This window comes from Neopelma chrysocephalum, unplaced genomic scaffold (assembly GCF_003984885.1).
Source record: "Neopelma chrysocephalum unplaced genomic scaffold, ASM398488v2 Primary Assembly neopelma1_92, whole genome shotgun sequence".
Classification (NCBI taxonomy): domain Eukaryota; kingdom Metazoa; phylum Chordata; class Aves; order Passeriformes; family Pipridae; genus Neopelma; species Neopelma chrysocephalum.
In genome coordinates, this window is record NW_020897754.1 from 65,708 (window position 1) to 78,931 (window position 13,224).

The window sequence follows — 13,224 nt, forward strand, 5'->3', positions numbered from 1 at the left end:
AAAATCTTTAAAATTAAAGCTTTTTTAATATTGTGCATAAAATACTGCATTACTTTTTAGTAAAAGGCAGATGATTATTAATTTCAACCCAGCACCACATGGTTGTTATTAACGCCGTTTATGACATATACTGTAGACGGATTTGCTCAGACTTAGGAAGACCTTCAAATATTTGAAATAAGGTTGTCACAGGAAATCTTGCCTAAAGCTTTCTCCTGATAACTATAGAAAAAAATAGTATTGTGTCTCTGGTCTCCCAAGCAGACTGTGAATCCCCTCAAAACATACTTTCCACACCTGGGCTGTCGCTGCCCTTACAAAGAATGAACAGGAGCTGGTAAGACACTAAATAGAGGGAAGTACAGGCATCGACACTTCTCTTGCCTCTGATTGCTATCAAAAGAATTACTTTTACCTGAATGTACAGCATTCAGTACTTTTGAATGCATTCCTAAGAGATGTATTGGTCAGAAGCAATAATAAAAGTAGTTTCCTATTCCCCTTCTGTGAAAAAATATAAGGAAATGGTAGTGAATTATCAGATGGTAGCGCCTCCACCCTCCTGAAAATATGGGATTTATTATTCAGGAATACTAAGTTTCCACCTGCCACCTCATACAGATTGCTTAAAAGGAAAACAAAAAAGGAAAATACTATTTTAATGCCATTCTCAGTGGCTGCTGTTTTGCTTGTTCAGCTCTAGTTAGCTCATCAGTTCATGCTCAGAAGTTGAAAACTCAAAGTGATAGAGTGACCTATATCCATGGAGATTTATATACGTAAATACAAGCACAAGTTATGTGCTTGTTTTGGACATAAATGATATGAATCTATTCCCCACAGGGAAGAGTTCAAAACCACGAAAAAGCCAAAAGGTTTTCCATAGATTGTCCCCTTTCTACTCTGCCCCAGTGCAGGCATAACAGCCTGCTATTTTCTATTTCAGGGAGGGGAAATGCTGGATTTTTTAGCCTAAGCCAGGGGATTTCCTTTAACTAGGAGTCTGCAGTGGGGTGACCGTGGCTGGATGCCAGGCACTCACCAAAGCTGCTCCATCACTCCCCTCTGCCACTGGGCAGGGGAGAGAAAAATATAACAAAGGGTTCATGGGTTGAGACAAGAGCAGGGAGAGATCCCTCACCGAATACCATCAGGGGCAAAACAGACTCGATTTGGGGATATTGATTGAATTCATTACTAAAAAATTCAGGGCAGGATAATGAGAAGTAAAATAAATCTTAAAAACACCTTTCCCCCACCCTTCCCTCCTTCCCAAGTTCCCCCTCCTCTCCCCCCCACCAGCGGCGCAGGGAGACGGGAACAGGGGTTATGGTCAGTTCATTACAGGTTGTTCCTGCCGCTGCTCAGGGGAAAAAGTCTCTCCTGTGGGCTCCCGGTGGGGCCACTCCCACGGGAGAAAGTTCTCCACGAACTTTTCCAGCGTGAGTCCATCCCTTCCACGGGGTCAGTCCTGATGGGCTCAGCCTTGGCCAGCGGCAGGTCCGTCCTGGAGCTGTATGGAATTGGCTCTCTTGGACTCGGAGGAAACTTCCAGCAGCTTCTCACAGAAACCACCCCAGAAGGCCCCCCGCCACCAAAACCTGGTATCTTCCTTTACCTACCTTTATCTTCCAGGCTTCTTTCTCCTTCACAATCCACCTGTCTCTGACAAGTTACTTTATGCAGCTCATACTCTTAGTAAACAATGTGCAGTATGGTGCAGTAGAGACATCTAGTGACTATTTCATGTAATTAAAATGCAAAGGATTGCTGTAGGAGGGAAAAATAAACTTCCACCAAACCCTTGAAATACCCTTCTGTTGACAGATAGATCTTTACATGCTCTCTTCAAATCCACTGACAAAATAATTTGCCAGTTCTGGCCTAATTAATACACAGGATGGAAAACAGTGATCAAACATCACTGGCTTCTGTGCCTCCAGAGCCTCTTTCCTCCTTTCCCCAGGTGTCTTCAAAAACCTTGGATGCTTCGATAAATAAATTTAGTCTAGCTTTGCATTGCTGGCACCGAGGACACCATTTGGTGTTTAAGTACCAATACAAATCCCTTCCTCATGTTATTTTGCTAAAGAATCTTCCTCAGAACATCTTGGTTGCAAAGCCAAGCAACAAATGTCTTTTTCAACTGAATTACCACCTACCTGCTAAGGGAAGGGTAGGATGTTGGAATTAGAAGGGGATGGATTTTGCAGCTGGAAGGGGGTTGGAATTAGGTGATCTTTAAGGTCCCTTCCAATCCAAACCGTTCTATAATTCCATGATCCTTTGAACAGAAATTCTTCAACCCTGAGATATTCTGCTCTTTAGGTGCCGAAATCTAAGCTGTTCATTAGCATCTACTTTCCAATTAGTAAAGAGAAATAGCTACCTCCATGGTCCTAGGACCTTCTCCTGAAAGGTCAGAAGAATGGTCCCTGAATGTCTCCCCGAGGGACCAGCTGAAGGAGGCAGCAGGAGCAAGGTGTGTCCTCTGTTCCTGCAGTGTCCCAGGCTGCTGCTGAAGGACAGGACCTGGCTCCAAGGTAAGAGCTTTGCATGTGACCACTCCATCAGTTCTGTCAAGTGCATAAAATTATGAAGATCAACCTGATGGTGCTTGTCTGCCTTGCCAGAAACCTCCTCTCTCAAGAGGAAGACTCCTGAACCATGAACATGAACTAGGTCGTTCATGATGGGCCAGAGCTACTAAAAATGCCCTCAGCATGCAAATTCTTCCATGCCCTAGAGCCTGCCCAAGGATGATGTCAAATGCAAAAACTCACCTGCAATCATCCTATTGCATCAACCACAAGTCGCAACAGTCCTTGGCAATGATGTGCTATGAGCAAGAGCACAGGTTATATATTTGCTGTGAGAGTTGAGCAGAGCTTGTGGTCCTGTGCAGTGCAGAGCACCCAGACAAGGAGCCTGGTGGCACAGCAGCCTTTGTGCACGACATGGTGGAGTTCTTAGGGTGGCACATGCTCGAAACTACACTTTCCTGAAGATCCTTCAAACAAAAATTAGTTTCATTGTGTCCCAGTGCTGTTGTTACTCTGCTCCCCTAAGCACACACATATCTCATCTGAGGATGGTCAGTGTCTCCTTATTGTCTCTGAAATGGTTGGTTTTCTGCTTATTTCTTTTTTTTTTCTTTCTGGGAAATTATCCCTATGGTTATCATTTTTCAGGTTTGAACTTGTCAGTTTTCAGCAAGTCTTCCATCAGGGCTAAGTAATTTCCATTTACTCAGCATGGTGTGTCTGTGGGGGATGGTCCTGTGCAGGGCTAAGAGTTGGACTCAATGATCCTTGTGGGTCCCTCCCAAATCAGCATATTCTGTGATTCTGTGATTGCAGCAGAATTGAAATATCAATACTTTCACCTTTCCTCTTTGTCTGTCCAAAGTATGTGGTTTGGCAGGCTGCAAAAAAGAGTTTGGCCTTAGCAGGTAAGACACACAGCAGCAAATCATCTCACCTAATATCTTTCCCTGAAAGAAGAGGGCACTGTGACTCTGCCCCTCTGCCCCGCTCTGGGGAGACCTGCCCTGCAGTGCTGTCTCCAGCTCTGGGGGCCCAACACAGCAAGGACATGGAGCTGTGGGAGTGAAGCCGCAGGAAGGACACCAAGATCATCAGAGGGATGGAGCAGCTCTGCTGTGAGGAAAGGCTGGAAGAGTTGGGATTGTTCAGCCTGGAGAAGAGAAGCTTTGGGGTGACCTATTTGTGACCTTCCAGTACCTGAAGGGAGCTATAAGAAAGATGGAGGGAGACTATTTCCAAGGGCCTGGAGTAACAGGACAAGGGGGAATGGCTTCAAATTGACAGAAAGTAGGTTTAGATTGGATATTCAGAAGAAATCCTTCCCTGTGAGGGTGGTGACACCCTGGCACAGGTTGCCCAGAGAAGCTGTGGCTGCCCTTGGATCCCTGGAAGTGTTCAAGGCCAGGTTGGATGGGGCTCTGAGCAACCTGGGATAGTGGAAGGTGTTCCTGCCCATGGCAGGGGGTTGGAATGAGATGATCTTTAAGGTCCCTTCCAACCCAAATGATTCTATTACTCTATGATTAATACAGAACTTTTTAGTTACCAGTGTTGCGAAAGCCCATTCTCAACACAGTTCAGTGATTTAAGCTGAAAATGCTGAAGTCACTCTTCTTCTTTCTTTCTTTCATACTTCTTCTATGACTGGTCCCAAGAGGACAAAATATTGCATTTCTTGACTTCATTCATGGCTAGGCTTCGCGAACGAAGATTTGGGAAGGGCTCTACCCACTTTTCTTGCAAGCGCGTTGGTGGCTAAAAAGGCCAATACGAGAGAGGCAAGTCCGGTTGCAAAAGACACAGCAGAAGCAAAGAACCGTGTTGTCTGCCTTTAATGAGAAAATTTGATGACCAACATGAAGTGGAATAATTGGTTAGACTAAGCCCTGGTTTAATTCTGAGTTTAATAATGCCACTGGGATATGAGGACTAGCATGTGGTGTAGAGCTGATTGAAGAGCAGAAATTCCCCTGTGAGAAGAATTCAAAGTTTTGGTATAATTTCAAGTTACCATAAACTCAAAAAAATTAGAAATTTGTACGAGGATGAAAATCCAAAAGAAAAAAAAAAAGAAAGTTGGCCTTATAGCAACATTTTCAAACCCGACTTCTAAAATTAATTTTATTCTGCATGAAATAAATTTAAAGAAAATTTAAATGCAGAAAAAAAATTTCCAAACTCTTGAAATTGTTTTTTCAACAATAAAAACCTCCCTACATCATTGTTTCCTGGTTTCAACCCTGAGCTACTGAAGTTTAGGAGGAAGTGATCTGATAATCACAAACTGAACAATCTAATCACAAACTGAGCAATCTCATCATCACGATCTGAGTTGAAACACATTTTAGTGTCCAGTTGGTTTGAGGAAGATATAAACACACTCAGCATGTTGCCAGCTCGAGTTCCAAACGAAAATTAGATGTGGGCTGAAGGTCCCATTTTATGAGAAAGTTGATCAAAATCACAGCTTTACTGTTTTTAATAGAACATACACCATCAGAAGGGACTAAGAATGAAGAACTGCTTACTAAAAGCTACAGGGTGAGAATTTACATTTGAAAAAAAAGAGTTCTGGTTTCCTTCCGTTTTACAGACATCTAAACACTTGTTTTGACCTAATGTGGTATGGTGGAGAGCGGCCAAAAATAGGGGATGGTACTTTTTCAGTGAGTCCATTTTGATTGCAGGTCTGAAAGCAGCTTTTCAAAATGGCAAGTGAGGTGGTTTATGCTGAGGTACCACCCAAGGAAAGAGTACATTTCACTTCAGAAACTTCAGATACAGGTAAAAAAATGCAATCATGTTAATAATATTAATACCATTCATAACTTAATGTTACTTCATTTCCCTCTGCTCGATGCCACGTTTCATTCTTTCTTAGATCATTCAGAAGTCATATTGAAAGCATTTTGATAACTATTAATAACTCCCCTGTTTATTATATATCTATTTGCTTGGCAAATTCATGTTTATTAATAGAATTAATACTGAATTCTAGCAAAAGTGAAGACTGACCTTTAAAATCCCATTCTGGATTTCAGTAGTATGGCTGAAATGTTCTGTTTCTGAAAAAAATTAATGTTCAGATATTGAAGATATTTACACAGATTATTGGAAACTCATTGACAGCTGAACGGACTTCTCCCTCCTGTAGTACACTTGTATTTTATATCTTAATTTGATTCCTTTCTTCGACACCAGAAATATTTTTAAATTCTAAAATGATAGGTCTGTTTCTAGTTTTTCTTCTCTTTCTTTCTTCGTTCTTTCTCTCTCTCTTTTTCTTTCTTTATCTGTCTCTGTCCCCCTCTTTCATTTCTAAAAGTTCTATGGTGAGAAAAATGCAAGTCAAGATTTAATAGAAGTCTCTGTAATTTTGAAAACTGTTAGCCTTCCAATTTGTGTATGACCTACTGATATCTTCAACTGTAAAACTGATTATTCAAAAACTTTATTTTCAAGTAATAAAGTGCAAAATATAGCCATTAATGGATAAAAGCAGGAAATAATTCATGTTTTTAAGACATATTTTACCAGTATGAGATGCTTGGAAATTCAGCATCTAAAAATTTTTTGTGGCCAATTATGAGACTAAATAAGTAACCAAATTTCATGCAAAATATTTTTCTTACGCTTTAGAGTAGGACAGCATGGTATTTGGAAAAAAATCTTTTCAATTGCAATAGTAAAATATCACCAATTCTTGTCACTTCTCTTAATCTTGCATCCCTTTTGGTGTCCTAATAAATGCTTTATTTTAATATCATCCTAAAACACTGACTTCCACAGGCTGTTTGTAATATCTTGCATGAAGAAATACTTTAAATTGATCTGGAATATGACATCTATCAACAGCATCGGTGTGTCCTGCTGAGATATAGTGAAAAAACCTCACCTATCTTTATAATTAATTTTTTTTTCACATTCTTATATTTATAAAAATTTCCATTATACATTCTTACAACCTCTCTCTTCGATTTCTGTGTGTGTTCCATTGCTTTCATACTTGAGAGCCCGAGTGCAGGAAACTAAGCCCTCATCTTCTGCCAAACTCTGTTAAACTGTTCTGGCTCCTTGGCAGCTGCACGATCTTTTTTAGAAAGTTCTAAAAAAGTGGGTTAGATTCGACATTTTTTGTAAGTCTGAGGTAGATCTCAGCAGCCCTGGCACCCTTAGGAGGTTGCTTTTCTTCAGGCCAAAGCTTAGTGTTTGCCATTACAAAGAGTTCAGAGCAGGGATGTTGCCTATCACCCACCTGCCTGAAAACGCTCAAGAGACCTTGCTGTCTTAATCCATACATATTTGACATTAGGTCATTGATACAGCAAGGCTAAATTTGCTCCTTTGAGACAAAAATAATAACCTAGGCCATAAAAAAAAAGGGGTGTTCATACTGCCCTACCTGTGAGCATTTTTTTGTTACACACTTCAATGTTTGCGCTGCCTTACCTGATTTTGTGGCTCTAAGTTTGCTTTGCTTCCCCACAACCACTACACTTGACCACTAGTTAGCCTGCAACCTGCTTCTCCTCTGCCTTGACTTTTTACAAGAGGAGGACAGAGCTTTTAACCTGCGGGCCTGGACGTGTCCTACGTTTTGCACTGCTGAAATTTGCATTTGCTCATCTTCCCCATAGCACTTCAGAGAAAAATCCGTTTGGTTTCTCTCTGAAGATTAAAAAAAAAAACCCAAACTTATTTCATACACTATCAGCAAGCAAATTTGATGGAAGAAGCTCCTGGGAAATGAGGCAAAACATGCAAAGCAGGCAACCTCCAAGGTGTTGTGTTGCAGTTGATGTAAAAATATAGCTCCTTCCTTCCTTCTGCTGCCACACCTACCGAAAACTGCTGTGCAACATGTCCTGTCACTCACCTACTCTGACAGTTCATCCTTGGATTTAATATCACCCAGTGGAGGATAAAATGTGTCACAGGGCAGTTCCTCACCTCATTACACCTGCAGTTATCTTTCTAGTTGTACCTCTTCCCATGAGCTTTCCTGATTGCACAACATTGCTGAATTGGGCCAATGGTCCTGTAGACATCCCCTGGGCAGTGAGATACCTTCTGGACACACCTTTAACTATGTGAATTTGAAAACACTACCTATGTGATGCAACTCAACTAAATAATAGAAGTCAGGTACCTAAACATCATCTTTGCCTTCCTTGGGCTCTGCATGCAGCACTGGCCACTGAAAGCCAAAGAATGGGTTGTTTTTGCAGGGATAGTGAGAGAGATCTCTGCTGTTCTGCAGTGTGAGCATCCACACGTAAGAACAGACAAGTGTGGGCAAGGCCTCCAAAGATAGGGAGAGCTCCTATGAGACAGGAAATCTTAGTTCTTGTTGTTAAAGCAAAGCAGTTTCAGCAAACCACATGCCTTCTTGGGAAAATGAATGGCTTGCTGCTGAAAACCCCGCTGCCAATTCCTCTTCCAGCCCACCTTGCATTATTTTTAGCTAATCTGGTGATTGAGCTCTTCTGATAGTCCAGCAGACAGGAATTCTCCACTACTGAGGCAGGGAAGGCAGAGAAAGTAATTTGCCAGGCTTTTCCAGACTTTTGAGGAAACCCACCCTGACAACATTTTTTGTCCTGTTGGTTGTAAAAATCTTGTAACACACGGTGAAGCACTTTTTTTACTGGGTGCAACCAGGAGTGTCACAACTGTTCCAGTGGTTACTGGGGCACAGGAGGGTTTTCTACTCATTGACCACCAGATAGGGAATGGGGAGATCTCTGTCCTGTCACATTTGAAAGCCTAATGTAAGACTATAGAAAGTTCTGAAGTGCCTGCCTCAGGCTCCATGCACGGAAAGCAGTGACTGGAGGAAGATCATGTGATGACCAGCCATTAATAAAAATCTCATTTAAACACGTGGAAGGATGAAATTGAGGAAGAAAAATCTGTGAATGAAATGAAAACAGTATGTTTATATTTTACATACATTTAAAAATTATGTTTCATTCATTAGGGATGGGAAAATAGTCTGTCTTCGCTCTATGCACATGCTTTGTTCCAACAGGAATTGTGCTCTTCTTTGTGAAAGAGGAAACAAGACAAAAGGCATATTTTGTAACCATGTACAAGATCTGAATTCAGTAGGAAGAAGTTTATTGAGAAATAAACAGGAGAAAAAATTAATTCACTGAAAAGAAGTTGTCATTGATTAACTTCTGTTTAGAGGTTGACAGAATGTATATATGTGTGTAAAAGAAGAAAAAAGAGAATTATTAAAAGAGTAGTTCACTGTGTGACAACCTATGGTCACCTAGAAGGGTTTTTTTAAATTTTCATAGATTTAATAACTGAATAACATTTATTTTATTTTGGAAAACTGCACAGCAGGGCAATTATATGCATGAAGTCTCCTAGTAATTTCTTTTTGGTACGTTTACTCAGTGACAGAAAAAAAAAGTAATAAAGCAACATCTCTTGCATGTTGTTGCTCTTCTCACTTTCCCGGAGAGGGTCTGATGCTGCAGGGGATTGAGTGCAACGAGCATGGCAAGGGCTGGCCTTGGGCAGATTCTAATTGCAACACTTTTTGTTCCTGCAGGTGATCCAATCACATATGCTGAGGTGAAGGTGAAAGGGAGATCTGACAGACCTGACAGCACACCCAAAATTACACATTCAGGTACTGCAACACTGCAGGACACTTCACCTTTCCTCACTGCATTTTATCCTCTTTGTATACCTCTTTGTATTACACACAGTGGAGGAGTTGCTTAGGGCTAAGTGCCCAGAGATGTTCATATTAGGAAGAAATTCTTCCCTGGGAGGGTGGTGAGGCCCTGGCACAGGTTGCCCAGAGAAGCTGTGGCTGCCCCATCCCTGGAAGTGTTGAAGGCCAGGTTGGATGGGGCTCTGAGCAACCTGGGCTAGTGGAAGGTGTCCCTGCCCATGGCAGGGGGTTGGAATGAGATGATGTTTATGGTCCCTTCCAACCCAAACCGTTCTGTATTTAAAACAAAACTGAGCTACTTTTACAAAGTGATAGCCAGGAAGGAAAAATTCTGGACAGTGTTTTGACAAGTGTCAGAAAAATTGTGTCTATCACTTCTTAAGTTAAAATTTTAAGATATATTAAATTTTCTCAAACTGTGTAAGTAAATTTTGTTCTGCAAAGTGAAATCATGTCTTGGATATGAGTTTTAGCTCTTGTCTGTGAGGTGAAAATGAAGTAGAGAATGAAAGAAAATATTGCATTCATGCAATGCAATAAGAGCATTTAAGATATTTATAGAGAAAAGTGGTAGCTGTGGCAAATGCTAGTGAGAACAGGTTTTAATTTGGGGGTTTAATTTGACCTTACAAAAAGGAAAAGAAACTGAAAGCTTCAGATGGTTTTTCTGATTAAAAGTGGTGGTTGGGCAGACGAGAGAGTGGGACAAGTGGAGATCTCAGTCTGGCCGTTACAAAGGCAAAACCAATTTACTGCTTTCATTGAAATGCATTTCATTGATAATGATTTTATCCCAGTGAATGCAGGATGGGACTGCAGCATGAAAAGTCTGGTCACTAATACAGTTTTGATATATGGCCATCGACCCATCTGGTTTTTAGCTGCCTTTTTATAGCCCTCGATCCTCACTTCCTCCCTCTGATTCTGTCTACACTGTCCAGCTTTTCAGAATTTTGTTCAAGGAATATCAATATATGCTATAAATATGGATAATTACTATAGAAGAGCTCTGTCCCTTCACATTCTTCACTGCAACCTCTTTAAAACCACAGAAGTCAGATGTATGTTCCAATTCTCCGTTAGATTGGGGGGTGGTTTACATGTAAAGTATGAAGGAATGGGGATCTAATGAACACAATGATCCTAGTCAGGATTACAGTTGGACCAGAAAATGATGGAGGCAGGGATTTAAAGACTATAGAAACAAGTGTTTCTTTGTTGTGCTTAAAAATTATGATAATCTGGAAAGAGTCTCTAGAATTTCAAATTACTTATAACACCTTTTTTTAAAGCCTGAAGGTGAACTTTCTTCAGTTTTGTAACCTCAGGAAAATAACACAACCATTGCAAGGCATTTTCCAAGGAAAAGGCAGGGTATATTTCAGGGTGGGAAGCACTGGCAGCGCTATGTGCACATGGCAAAATGTTGGCAAAGCTGTACTCTGCCACAGAAGGTAAGAGGTCACATTTTGAGGTGTTTTCTCAACAGCTATGATGATAAAAATTAGGAATGGCCAGGAGAAGGGCTCTTCTGCCCCTGAAAACATGATTTTATGTATGCACACAGGTTTGTATACATATAAACCTACATACATATACAGGTGTTAGATCTACAGCACCCAGTGTAACACACTCCTGCTGAAGGCCTGGTACAGTGATTTTGCATCCTCCCATAACTCAGAACAAAAGTTGACTTGCTTTCTGCCTATGGTGAGACTCCTCTCCCTTGTCCTTTTGGCAGTGACCTGCTTGGAGAACTCACACTGGTGTTACGTTGTTTTCGCCCTGATCTTCACTGCAGTGATTTTGCTCATCACTGTCATCCTCCTGGCAGTGAAATGTCCCAGCCTCTCAGGTGGACGCTGACATCTTGCTGACACACAGGGTAAGCCATTTTTAACTGTGTCCTATTTTCATACAACACATTTGCATTTATCAGAGGAGGTGCAAGGAAGCTCTCAAATCAAATGCTGGGTTATTCAGAGAATCACAGAGTGTGCTGAGTTGGAAGGGACCCACAAGGATCATCGAGTCCAACTCCTGGCCCTCCTGGACCATCCCCAAGAGTCACACCATGTGCCCAAGAGTATCATCCAAATGCTCCTTGAGCTCTGTCAGCCTTAGTGCTGTGACCACTGCCCTGGGGAGCCTGTTCAGTGCCCAACCACCCTTTGGGGAAAGAGTCTTTTTCTAATATCCAACCTGAACCTCCCCTGATACAACTTCAGGCCATTCCCTCAGGTCCTGTCACTGCTCACCACAGAGAAGAGATCAGTGCCTGCCCCTCCTCTTCCCCTCACAAGGAAGTTCAGTCTGGGATTTGAAGGCAATCAGGATAACAGTTGTTCAATTCAGACTAGGAATGGCAGTGGACAGCCCTCAGAGAAATCCTTCCCATCCACACATAGTCCTTACACAGAGCCACAAAACATGTTTAATCGCTCTTCCAGGTCGCTCTCCCTGGAAGTTGTCACTGAGTGGCTCCTTTGTAATAGCTGCATGACCAGACCTCCATCCCAAAGCATCCCAAGTCTTGCTATGGTCCTCATGGCACAGAGGTGCCCTCTCTTTACTCATAGGACCCTTACAGCAGGTTAATCTTCAGTGAGATTCTCTAATTCTAGTAACTTTTGTCTCTTTTATTTCCAGATAACTCAGCCCAGGAAGGTTCTGCTTGTTCAACAGAACAGGACATAATGCTTGTTTTCTTTTACATGATTTTCTCTGAAGAGACTTGTATGAAAGAAGACCTGCCATCAGTCTGATCACTCTTCAGTTATGTCATCCCAGATCTCTGTTAAACCTCTAACCTCACCATATCTGGGTAAGACATATATTAATTTTATTTGGAGTTTTCTTAAACCTGTAATACCAGCAACCATCCAATTATATCAATGCGTGTAGCAAGGCCTGGGTTCAAGCTGCTGCATCAAAAGTTGGATTTGGGTCTTGTTTATACAACAAAAGTGACCCGATGGACTGCTTGGAGACCTACATTTAATTCACATCTGACTTGATTCTGCAATACTTCGCAATATAGATAAGCTTTTAGATTGCATTATGTGCAAGTGCAAAAATTCATGGACAAAACAGGGAATGTCAAAGATTGCACTGAACTTTTTTATAAAGCCCAGGTTTGGACTTGATTTTTTTTCTCTTGACAGCCTTCAGTGAGATTTGTATGAGAGGGGTATTGAAGACGCAAGAAACTATATTCATTTAGTAGAGAGGTCTCAGTCTGATCCCTTCATTGGCTTGAATAAAATTATTCTGTTCTACTTGTCCAGAAGAGTGTCTCACAATATATTCATTCTGTCTTGGGGCAGTAATTAGTTTTGTATTCATTTGGGGTTTTTTTCCCCAAATGCTGTAGCCTCAGTTAAAACAGAGTCCTCCTCTGGATGCACCCCAGGTTCAAATGTATTTGTTGGTAATTATTATTATATTATCTGGTTTTATGTTATTTTCAGTTCTTATCCATAATTTCTTTGGGGCAGGCTGATATCAATGATTTGCAGACCCTGAGCAGGAGGAGCCTGCATAGCAAATATTTCTATAACTGTTCCTTGTATCTAAGCTTATCTGTACTTAAGATGTGTTGTTGCTGTTGCTAATGTACCCCATCTCTATAGTGAAATCAATAAAGGGATTTAGTCAAGCATTTGATACGCTGGTGTTTGTTATTATGTTATTCAGACAGGAAGAAAAATAACATTTAGTATTTGTGAGACCTTTGAATTGTTGTCATGAGGGTCCTGGCACCTAAGAGACAACCACTTGCACTGGGGGGACAATGGGTTAAGCACTGACAATGGGGTCACTGGTTACAGATATGACATTGGGCATATTACACATGACATCAAAAAATAAACATGTGACTGTAAATCTGCCACTGGGGAGCTGTCTCTCATCTTTGTTTCTTGCCCCTGGAGCTTCCTCAATTTCTTATATTGCATTCTCTCTTCCTCTGGCTTCAGGCACAGC

General features: G+C 41.3%; 1 long non-coding RNA gene across 1 annotated transcript; it reads left to right on the top strand.

Annotated features, from left to right (window-relative positions):
- The first annotated feature begins 242 nt into the window (after positions 1–242).
- LOC113972463 lies at positions 243–12,854 on the top strand. Its single transcript, XR_003535911.1, has 5 exons — positions 243–337; positions 5,234–5,330; positions 9,112–9,192; positions 10,982–11,125; positions 11,890–12,854. It is a non-coding gene; the product is annotated as an uncharacterized LOC113972463 (long non-coding RNA).
- Positions 12,855–13,224: the final 370 nt, after the last annotated feature.